Raw genomic sequence first — 11,226 nt, forward strand, 5'->3', positions numbered from 1 at the left:
AGACATACTTTTCTGAAAATGTCAAAGGAAAACCAAAGAGGTTGAAATTACTGGGAAATTACTCTGTAAACAACAATACAATTTCCATACAGGCATTATTACCCACTCAGCATCTTATTTTTTTTAATAGAAATAATTTAATGAAGAATCGTACAACCTAACATAGTTCCTCATTGTGTCAGATAAACACTCCTCTAAAGTAACCCTGTGTCCTGCAGGACTACATTTTATATTTATATTATTTATATTTATGCTGTTCTAAAACTGGAATGAAACTGTGTGTCACTAGAATGAATGAACCTATTATTAGCATAATTTATTTAGAGGAACGTGTTTTAATAAATAATAAAATATATTAATAGTTTTTATTTATTTACATTTGGAGACTTCCATTTTGTTCCCTCACATTCCTCCACAATTCTGAAATTGTTTTAAATTCGTGCCTTTAATTTGAAACGTCTGACCGGATCCTCTGTGCTGTTTTTGTAAACTTGGATGCTGAACTTGGTTGGACTCTGGAAGTTGTCCATCAGGACCACTGGGAGGTTGGACCGTCTCACTTGTCTCCTGCTTGAGTCTCAGCAGATGCAGGACAGCAGCGGCTCCGCGGAACCATGAGGCTTTTCTGCTGCGTCTTTCTGCTCTTCCTGCGCAGCGCGGACCTCCGTCATGTCCTCACAGCCGCAGACGTCCAGGCGGAGGATGCTGCGGGTCTGGCTGCGGGCCTGGCTGCGGGGACGGAGGAGAGGACCGGGCCGGAAACTTTCAGCCTGAAGCGGGTCACTCGAGGAGCCAAAGATGGGAGTTTCAGGAAAAGAGACCCGGTTTCCCAGAACAGTCCTCCCGCAGACACGACGACCCGAGCGGCTTCTTCACCACGCCGCGGACGCACCGCCAGTCCTCCGCCCCGCGGGCCAACTCCTCCGCGGGGCTCCTGAACCCGCTGCTCCCGGTCACGGACGCCTCCTACTGGGCGTACGCGGTGCTGCTGCTGGCGCTCGTGCTGTTCGCGGCGGGTCTCGTGGGGAACCTCGCGCTCATGTGCATCGTGTGGCACAGCACAGCTTCTACCTGAAGAGCGCGTGGAACTGCATCCTGGCGGGTCTGGCCTTCTGGGACTTCCTCGTGCTCTTCTTCTGCCTGCCTGTCGTCATCTTCCACGAGCTCACCTTGAAGCGGTTGCTAGGAGACCTGTCCTGTCGGCTCGTGCCCTACCTGGAGGTGAGAGAGCGGAAGCGCGCGGGTTGTTTCCGGCTGAAAGTCACTTTGATTCAATATTAATACAACTCCGCCTTTAACTTAGTTTAGTTCAGAAATAAAATTCCAAATATTATCTAATCGAAAATGATGTCATAATTCTGGCCATTTAAATAAAACCAATTATGAAGAAATATATATATTTATGAGTTGGTTAATAAAAAGCACATGTGGGTCAAATGATCACTGATTTCCTCACTGCTGTTCATATCATCCAAAGCAGCGATTCAAATGTGTCTGTTTCTGAAGCATCAAGATGTTTGTTCAGTTACTCACACAGAGTAAAATATTCTGATAAATTAAACAATGCCGAAGTAAAACTGCTCCTAAAAAATATTTTTTCCAAAAAAGTCACTAAGTTTGCAACTCAATTGATTTGAGTTTGTTTGTTCATCATTTTCCTGGTTTTCATTGTTGCAGCAGCAGAATCTTAGTTTGACTTACTAAACGATGTCAACAATTTACACACAGTTAAATAAATTACAATTACAAAACTTTTGTTTTGTTGAACAAACATTTATTACCAACAAAACACAGCATCACAGATTACTGCTAACAACATGTAGCGTATAGCATCTGGCACCTACATGGAGAAAAAGAAACAGCAGCTCAGGAATCCGCCATTAGACGGTATTTTGAGGCTATATGTGTGAGTATTTGTTTTTTTTATGTATTAATTTAGGTTTCTCTGTTCAATTCAGTGTCCGTCTTGTCTACCCCTTGATTGTCCCCAGCTGACCCTTGTTTTTCTTGATTTCCTTCCCTGTGTATTTATTCCCACCTGTGTCTCTTGTTTCCTGTCGGATCCTTATCTATGGTTGTGTTTATCCTGTCGTGTCATACGTCTTTGCCTGTTAACAGTTCTACCAGACATTGAGCTATTAGCCTTTTTGCTCATCTCTGCTGCCTGGATGTTCTGTACTTTCATCACTAAATCATCATTTTTCTCACCATAACTTGAGTCGACCGCGTCAACCTCACCACTTACAACTGCACATCTTGACAACAATTTTTAAAACTCCAAAGGACTGAAGCCACAGGGGTTGATGTAGAGCAGACTACGTTTCTCTGGATAATTTAACCCAAACTAACCCATGATAAACGTAAACTAAACTAGCAGAATAATCCAAATATATGAATTATCGCATTAATCGACATTTTCTATCTTCTTCACTGACCTTCATAATATTAAAAGAGCGAACCAACAACAAATACTCAGTTAATTTTTCTGCCTGAGAAATGTGAATTTGTTTTGGGTCAATTGGGACAAAATGACAAAAAAAAAAACATTTAAAGTATTCAGAAACATTTAAAAACTCAAAGAATAAAATGGATTTTTATGTTGTACTTAATAATTTCAAGATGTGTAACTGATGGTTTGTATTTGTGAAAATCTACTCTTACAAAACTATTGTAGGATTTTTCTTTCCAAAAATTCTACAAGAGTTTGTAGGAAGTTACAAACCACAAATACTCCACTAAAAATACCTTCATATAAATGGTCATACTACCCAAGTTACTTCACACAGTAATCTTTGAAGCATGCGCAATGTCTTATTGACATGGTAGGACTGTAATAAATCAGACTGGGTTGTTGAATTCACTCAGCTTTGCTAATAACATTAACAAGTCAAAATTTTACGTTCAAGTTAGTAAAATGTTCTAAGTTTGAAATTCCAACTCATATCTTAATTAACTTGTACATTTATAGTTCACTTTTTTGCATTTACTCCAGTTTCCTCCATCATCCAAAATGACTTAGGTTAGTGGGTCTCTAACTTTTGAGTTAATGTTTGGTTGGTTTGCTCTGTGTGTCTCTGGCCTGGAGACCAGGGTGGACCCCACCTCTCACCCAATGACCCCTGGAAACAGACAATAGTCCCCTGCAACCCTGCCTGGATAAGAAGGCATAGACGATGGAGTTATATACCATGATGCTGTTGCTTTTCAAAGGATTTTATCGTAATTATTTAATGTTAATGGAAAATTCAGAGTCCAGCTGGTGAACACATTCAGTTCAGACCCAGTTCTCCATCTGAGCTGTTTTTACTCCTCATGTTGAACCGACTGAAGCAAACTGATGAATGGCTCTTTGTCCCTGGATCCAGACGGCTTCCCTCTGAACAGAGCGGGCTGTTGTGACCCGTTTGGCCTTTTTGGTTCTGTTTGTGAAGCGTGAAGCATCTCTTGTTTGTTGGATCTCAGAAACAAACAGTTTGCAGAGCTCAGCTGTTTGTGGTGCAGAACCGAAGATCCAAGCCGGGTCTGAGTGAAGACAGACACAGATTCTGACGACTTCAAGCTAAAATAAAAATATTTAAAGTTTGTGGCCCGGTTTATTGGGTCAGGAAGGACCGTCAGGTAGAACAAGTGAAGCAACTGTTTAATTCCATGTTCTAGTTGTTTTGGAGCAGAATCACAGATTTAAACTCAACTCTTGTTTCACGGCTCAAGACAGTTTCCACTTTAGTGGCAAATGTCACCTTGACAGTTGACCTGGAGAGAATCTGAGGTCACAATGGTGGAACCAGTCCGTGGATGTAGAGCGACGACCGATTGATACACCACTCACATCACTACAGATGCTGCACCGACCCATCAGTCCATCTCCTAGTCCAGTTATGAACCAGACCTTAAACTTCTCCACTCAGTGCAGAACCTCTTCCCAGACCCAGAGACGGCGCTCTGGCCTTTTCTGGCTCGAGACTATAGGCTCAAATTCTCCTCCCAGTCGCTTCACACTCAGTTATGAACCACTCCAGAAAAAGATGTAGATCACAACCTGATGAAGGCGACAGGATCAGATCTGTCCGACCCATCTGGAGGAGACGGCTTCCAGAGTCGTGTGTCGAGGGAATCAAACCATTTCTAGCTGGAATTTCTCAAACTCACACACCAATTCAGGATCCTTCCCCTCCAGAGCTTCAGACCACCGTCGTCCCCACCTTTGGCCATCACCTCCCACATTACACCCCAATGCTTTGGCTCCTCCTCTATGAAGTTTGTGAATTCAGGCAGCATTTAGATGCAGGTAACAGGGTCCAAATCCTCCCATCTTTAGATTACATATATCCTCGTATAGATGGAGGATAACTATCAGTCCCTGGGCTCCTGTCCTCTCGTCCTTCCGCTCGCTGATCCAGGCAACAACATCAACATCATGGAATTTAAATAAGGCGATGAGAACTCAATCACTGGCCTTTGAGTTTTATTAAATCTTGTTATAACTAGGAGAGCATTGTCATATCAACAGTATTTTTCAGAACTCTGCATACAAAATGTATTTTCTCCTTTGGAACCACCTGCCCTGTTTCCCTCTCCCACCTCTTAACATGACCTTCACATAGTGCAATAAGGAAAAAGTACAAAGGGTGAGAAGTTAAACTGTCCATTACAGTCAACCAGCTGGTTGAGTTTATTATAGTTTCCCGTCTCTGCAGGGCTCCAGCTGGACTCCCGGCTCCCTGAACTGGAGCTTCTCCTCATTTGTAGGAGCATGTCGTCTGCAGAGGGCCGTAAGGAGGTCGGCCCTCCAGCCTCATCAAGGCTCTGTGTCTTCACCTCTTTTCATGCAAACAAGGGAATCTGTTTCTGCTAATTAATGACCGTTTTCTTTAATTGCTCTTTTTGCTGAGGAGCATTTAAGCAGGTCAAGCTGCCAGCTGCCCCCATCTGTCTGCTGTTAGTTCAGCTTTTCTCATGCTAATTACATCTCAGCAGTAATTACCCTCAGCTGGTCTAAACTGTTTCATCTCACTAAGCTCTCTGAGGGAGGAAAAGTCTGTTTCTTTTGGTCAAAATCTTCCCCCTTCTGTTCAGTCGAGTCTCCATGAACTGCCAGCCTGCAGAGCAGAAGTTGCTTCCTCAGCCGGAGTTGTTGCTGGTCCTGATATGGACGTAGATTATTTGAGTTAATGTTTGGAATCAGACAGAGATAGAGTTTGTCTGTTCAGGCAAAATAAAGGATTGTGCACAGCTGAATGGCTGCTGTGGAGATGAAGGGATTTCATGAAAGAATCCATCCAAACATCCATTACAAGTTCCCCCTTAGGTCGAGGCAGTAAACATTCACCAAGATGATAAGTAATAATATTTATTGGTTCACATACAAGAATTCTCCACTAACTAGATCTTGCGGTTGTGTCCCACAATGGGAAACACAAACAGTGTTAGAAGTTGGAGAAGTGCCTCAAATAAACAAACAAACAATGAAAATTGTTAGCTCTCCCTCACAGCTGCGACAAAAGACAAACCATCGGAACTGGGCGAACTAACAAAAAAGAAAAACAAAACTCTAAAAAGACAGCAGGCGGCAGTGCAACCACTGCATGGCACAAATCACTCTAAGCTCAAATCTGGCGTCATCAATCCGGTGGATCCCACAGCGTCGAGCACTCACGCCCAGGCAACGCTATTTCCCGCGCCACTCTCAATGACGCCAACAACGCGTGGGCCCAACCACACCTGAAGCAACCAGGAAATCAACACCTGGCCATCAACCTCCAGCCTCCCCTTTATGGAGCCTCAGGCTGCAAGGAGTGCGACCCCTAGTGGTGCCGCCTGTTACACATCAATCTCTCATTGATGAGGTAATAACGTTATAACATGATGTAAATCTAAAAAAAGGTCGGTTTTACATTATACTGCCCCTCTAAGGGAATTTTGGAAATAAATTTTAATGAACACGACTTTGGAGAAAACTTTCTGTGGAGCTGGGAGGGAATCGGATCTTCAGCCGTTTTGTTCTGAACTGTCTTATTGCAGCCAGAGAAACATTTGAAACTGGTCTGGGTTCTGTCTCCTCTGCCAGGTGACCTCTCTGGGCGTGGCGACCTTCAGCCTCTGCGCTCTGAGCATCGATCGTTTCCACGCCGCCACCTCGCCCTCCCCCCACCAGACGCCGAAGGTGGAGCCGTGCCGCTCCATCCTGTCCAAGGTGGGTGTGATCTGGGTCGGCTCCATGGTGCTGGGGGCTCCAGAGCTGCTGCTGTGGCAGCTCGTCCAGCAGACCGTCAGCCTGCCGGCGCCGACCTCTGACCTGACGCAGCACCGGCCGGCGGCGTCCCTCCTGGCCTCTCTGAGGGCGGACCGGGTGAAGGTGGACGCCTGCGTCCGCGAGCCGTGGGCGGAGCTCCCGGAGAGCGTCTACGCGCTGGTTCTGACCTACCACCAGGCCCGCATGTGGTGGATATTCGGCTGCTACCTGTGCCTGCCGCTGCTCTTCACTCTGGCCTGCGACCTGGTGACCAGGAGGGTTCTGTCCCAGCGGGAGCCGCAGAAACCCGGCACCGAGAAGGTGGCCGGCAGATGCTCTTCCTCCTCTTCCTGCTCCTCTTCCTCCTTGGGGAAGAAGAAGCAGCAAGTGAGGGAGCAGAGGCTGCGTACCGCCGTGATGGCGCTCACCGCCCTGTACGTCAGCTGTAATCTGCCTCAGAGCGTGTGCAGCATCACCCTGGCCTACGTGTCCGCCCCGGTTCTGGTTCTGCCGGCGCTGGCTCTGGTCGAACACTTCCTGCTGTTCGTTCGCTGCTCGGCAACGCCGGTTCTGCTGCTGTGCCTCTGCCGCTCTCTGGGCCAGGCCTTCATGGACTGCTGCTGCTGCTGCTGCGAAGAGTGCCTCCCTGACTCCTCCTCTTCCTCATCCTCGGCCTCCACCGCCCCCGCCTCCACCCTCTCCTCGCCCTCCTCACCCTCGCCTTCCTCCCTCACCCCCTCTGGCAAACAGGAGGCGATGAAGAGCGTGGCGGCAGAAAAGGCCGTTTGTGAGGCAGTGAAAGACTCTGCAGCCGCCATTGGGACCCCCTGCTGAGCCCAGAACACAAAACGGTCATTTAAAGGGATAGTTTGTGTTTTATACATCGAGGTTGTGTGGAGTAGTTATGAGTAATCAACGTCTTACGTGCAGAATTCATTCCATAGGGCTGAAAGTAGCTGTTTCCATTACAGTTGTGTTCACATCTTTGTCTATATTCTGAGGTTTGGATGTGATGCGTTCACTGACTCTGACTGCTTTCATTACTTCATTACTATCATATTCAGATGTTTACGTCCAGATTTAAAGTCTGGCTTCTTCTGCTGCAGAATTCTGAGGCATGTCGGATGAAATGCGACGTCACCGTTCGGACTGCAGAACCTTTGAAAACTATTGGATGAGATTCAGGTCCACATATGAAAGCAGCTCTGATTGGTTTTATTGGGAGAGAAAAGATCAGAATTGGGTCGTTCAGTGAAACGGATGGATATGGACAAAACCGAATTGTGCTTGTCTTTTGCTGTGTGAATGTAACCACAACAGGGTAGATACTGACTGCTTGGAACTGCTCCATACATCCTCTTTTCATTTTTTTAAAATGATCCTTTTTCATATTATGAATTCTTGGGTTTTATTTTAACATTTTGAAACAGTAAAAATCTGACGTAATAAAAGCCGAGCTGCTTTCAGGAAACGTTTTTTTTTTCATATTTTTCTTTGATCCAGAAGAATGAAAGATAAAAACTTTTTCTGATTTTATTTTATTTATTCTGGAATTGTGGACAAAATAAAACCCAAGAAATAATTTTATGTAATATTTTCAGGAGGTTCTGTAGAGTAGACAATTATGTCACTTTAGTTAGAAAATTACACATTTTAGAGGAATTTCTTTGTAAGTGTTTGTAGATGAATATTCTTACTTTTTCCCAGTTTCTTATTTTCCTTTTTTACTAATATTTATTCAGGATTTGTCTCCGTCCTGTTCTCAGTACTGTACCACATGGAAACTAATTATATTTGCTAAAATGAGGCTAAATTCAGTTATTCTGAACTATGGCTGTTTATTTTACAGCATGTTTTTGCTGAACATTTTTTTACATTTTGTTTCAATAAAGTATTATTTTTCTTCTTGAATGTTAACATTTGTTATTTCTCTGCTAACAGAATCGTTCTTTTCAACATTTTCTTCACATTTTGCTATTTTTTCTTAGGATTGGTTGAATATTTTCTCCACAATCACAGATTCAGGGAACTTCAATTTTACTATGTTTCTCTGTGAATTTAATAAAAATAATGAAATAAAGATAAACACTTTTTGGGTGATTTCAGATTGAAAGCTCATGTTTTCCCTGCAGAACTTTTTATGTGACGGTTCCAGAGCGTTGGGTTGCCATTTGGTTGCCATTTGGTTTCATTTCGTTGCGTTTGGTTGCTGTTTGGTTGCCGTTTGGTTGCGTTTTGTCTGGAAGGCGGGGATGACTGGGCTCTGAAAGGAGTGCTGAGCAGCTGCACGCCCACCGCCTCACCGACCCACCATGCCTGACTGTGACGCTCCTTTTTGTTGTTGTTGAATTACTGAAGGTCACGGCTTCACAATGAGCTGCAGACTGAATGAACACAGACGCTCTGTGACCGGTTGCTCTGGAGAAAACGCAGGAATTCCTCACTTAGCCGACGGGTTTCCAGAACCTTCTTCAGATTTTCTTTTATTCCAGGTTCAAACTAAAACGTCATCCTAACACAAGAAACTCCCTGACTGACTGATCCACACACTGGGATTGGTCAGGTGTATTCAGAGATTTGATTGGCTGGTTGCTGTTTCACAAAGTTTCCTGGTCAGCAGAAACCATGAAGCTGAACTTTGGTTCTATTTCTACTCAAAAATTAGTGGGAAAAAACCACTTTAATAAGTTTAAAGATTTTATTTCTGTTTTCAGGAAAGTTTCACTGAGATCCAGTCTCTTCCTGAGAAATATCTGTTTACGTTTTACAGAAATAGGCCTGACCTCCTGCTGTCCACATTCTGGACAGTCAAATCTGTCAAACTGGAAACATCACAATTCATGCAGGATTTTTCTCCTATGTTTTTCATACATACACTTTTCTCTCCATCAAAATTTAAAGCTGTAAACATCCAGGTTTCATATCCTACATGCAGCTCTGGACCAAACTGTCGTCTAGAGCCATAACTCGAGGTTATGCAACTCTAGTTATTTATGGAAGAAGTTCAATGAAGCTCTAAAGACGTTTTATGGATAAAACTGTAAGGAGGCCGGCTCTACACCCAGCCTGGCTGTTATTGTGTTCTCCCGGTTTGTTCTCTCTGGGTACTCCAGCTTCCTCTCACAGTCCAGAACCAGGATTGTTAGGCTGACTGGTCTTTGAAATGTGTGCAGGGTGATTGTGTCTCTGTGTTGTCCTGTGATGGATGGACCTCAATGGATGGACCTCTATAAGCCAGATAATAGAGATGCTGTGAGGTTAAACCCAAAGCAGCAGCTCCAACTCCAGCTGCTGATTTATGGCTTTAATATTTGCATGAATATAATAAAGCTGAAACACCTGGAGGCCGTCGGTCTGAGTTTCGGTTCATGAGCCGCTGCTGCGTCTCGTTTCCTTTGAGCTGAAATATTTGTCCTCCCACATCGTTGTGCCTGGGCAAAGAGGAGGAGGAGGGGAGGCCGCAATAAGGAGCGCTTTGTTCAGGCCCCCTCCTCCTGCAGCTCAGAGAGAGACGGCTGAATAACGCTGCATATCAATCCCCATCCACTGAGGGAGTTGCTAAGCTACAACACCCTCTGCCTCCCACCAGCTGCCCCCCGTCACTGAGCAGAAAGAGGCCGAGATGTAGAGCAGGATGAACGGCCGGATAAGCTCAAAGCCAAACTGCTCAGTTTCCTGAGAAACCAGTTCAACCAGAGGCAGGAATATCCCTAAAACCAACTGTCCCCAGTTTGAACCACACTCAGCTTTTAATCCTGCACAGGTCATGTGACCAAATGTTTTCTGCAACCAACTGAAACGGACTCACTCATTCAGAAAAAATAAAAATTTCATAACAGGGGTGAGACAAAGGTATTTATCTTCAGTGATCAACAGATAAGAGGCGGGGTCACCCTGGACAGGTCGCCAGTCCATCACAGTTGGGGGAAGCAGTATTGATGAAGGAAAAAAAAAACTTTTACACAAAAGTGTTTTACTGTAAAGATGGTTTGTAGTGTGTTTTGTTGAAACCTGAAGTGTGAAACAAACTTCAGTAGAGTTTGAAAACCAAATATGTGTAATGGTTTATGTCTGGTTGAACGATGTGTGTGCCCATCAGTGAAGTCGGATCACCTCTTTTCAGTAACGAGTAGTCTAACGTGTTACTGTTTTAAATCCAGTAATCAGATTAAAGTAACTTATCCAAAACACTTTGAGTTACATTTTTGTTTTGGAATTTAATTTTATTTCCTCCACATGTCTAGGGAAGTGACCGCCGATCTATGCTACAGCAGCAACTGATCGCTGTCACAGAAATGTAAACAAGGGAAGTAGGAGTGAAAAGTGCGTTTTGTTGCTGGAAAAACAGGAACTATTTTGAGTTTTTATCACTAAGTCCGACTATTACAAACAAATCCTGCGTGCTCGGTTCAACCTGTCAGCAATGAATGTAGCTTCAGCAATTGATAGCTGCTCCAGGCTCTGAGTTGAAATTGATAAAGTGTCAAAAATGATCTGAACCCATTCATGATTACACACAAAATTCAGATGGAGGGCCGGGCTTGTGCAAAAGTCTTTTCCCCTGTGAAATTCTGCCCCCCTGTGTCGGGACCGCGCATGGCAGCCAGAGAGGTAGATCTGATCATTTTCACTGCACTTCTTATCGATTTCTCAGTAAAACAATTCATATCATGTCAAGGTTGGAACATTCAGTTTAATCAGCTGCTGTTGTTTTAAAAAGAAGCAATAATAAAATTGTAAAATAAATAAATAAACAAGGTCTTCTGATGCTGTTTTGTGTTGTTATTTTAAACGCCAAGAGAATCACTCTCCAACTTTTGTCTCTTAAGACTGACAAATAAAAGTAAGTCATCAAACACAATTTTCCAACGTTTATAACTTTTTATTGCTGATAATAAAAAATTCTCAGCAATAATTGGAAGTTGGCTGATAGCAGGGCACAAAAATTAAGATTTTCTGAAAAGATGAGTAGACTTTCAGGTGAATCCTGTTCT

The 11,226-nt window shown here is 43.9% G+C and overlaps 1 pseudogene; it reads left to right on the forward strand.

Annotated features, from left to right (window-relative positions):
- The first annotated feature begins 496 nt into the window (after positions 1-496).
- Positions 497-8,143, forward strand: LOC129354622 (G-protein coupled receptor 37-like 1; annotated as a pseudogene).
- Positions 8,144-11,226: the final 3,083 nt, after the last annotated feature.

Source organism: Poeciliopsis prolifica, unplaced genomic scaffold, assembly GCF_027474105.1.
Source record: "Poeciliopsis prolifica strain line A6 unplaced genomic scaffold, Auburn_PproV2 SCAFFOLD114, whole genome shotgun sequence".
NCBI classification, from domain to species: Eukaryota; Metazoa; Chordata; class Actinopteri; order Cyprinodontiformes; family Poeciliidae; genus Poeciliopsis; species Poeciliopsis prolifica.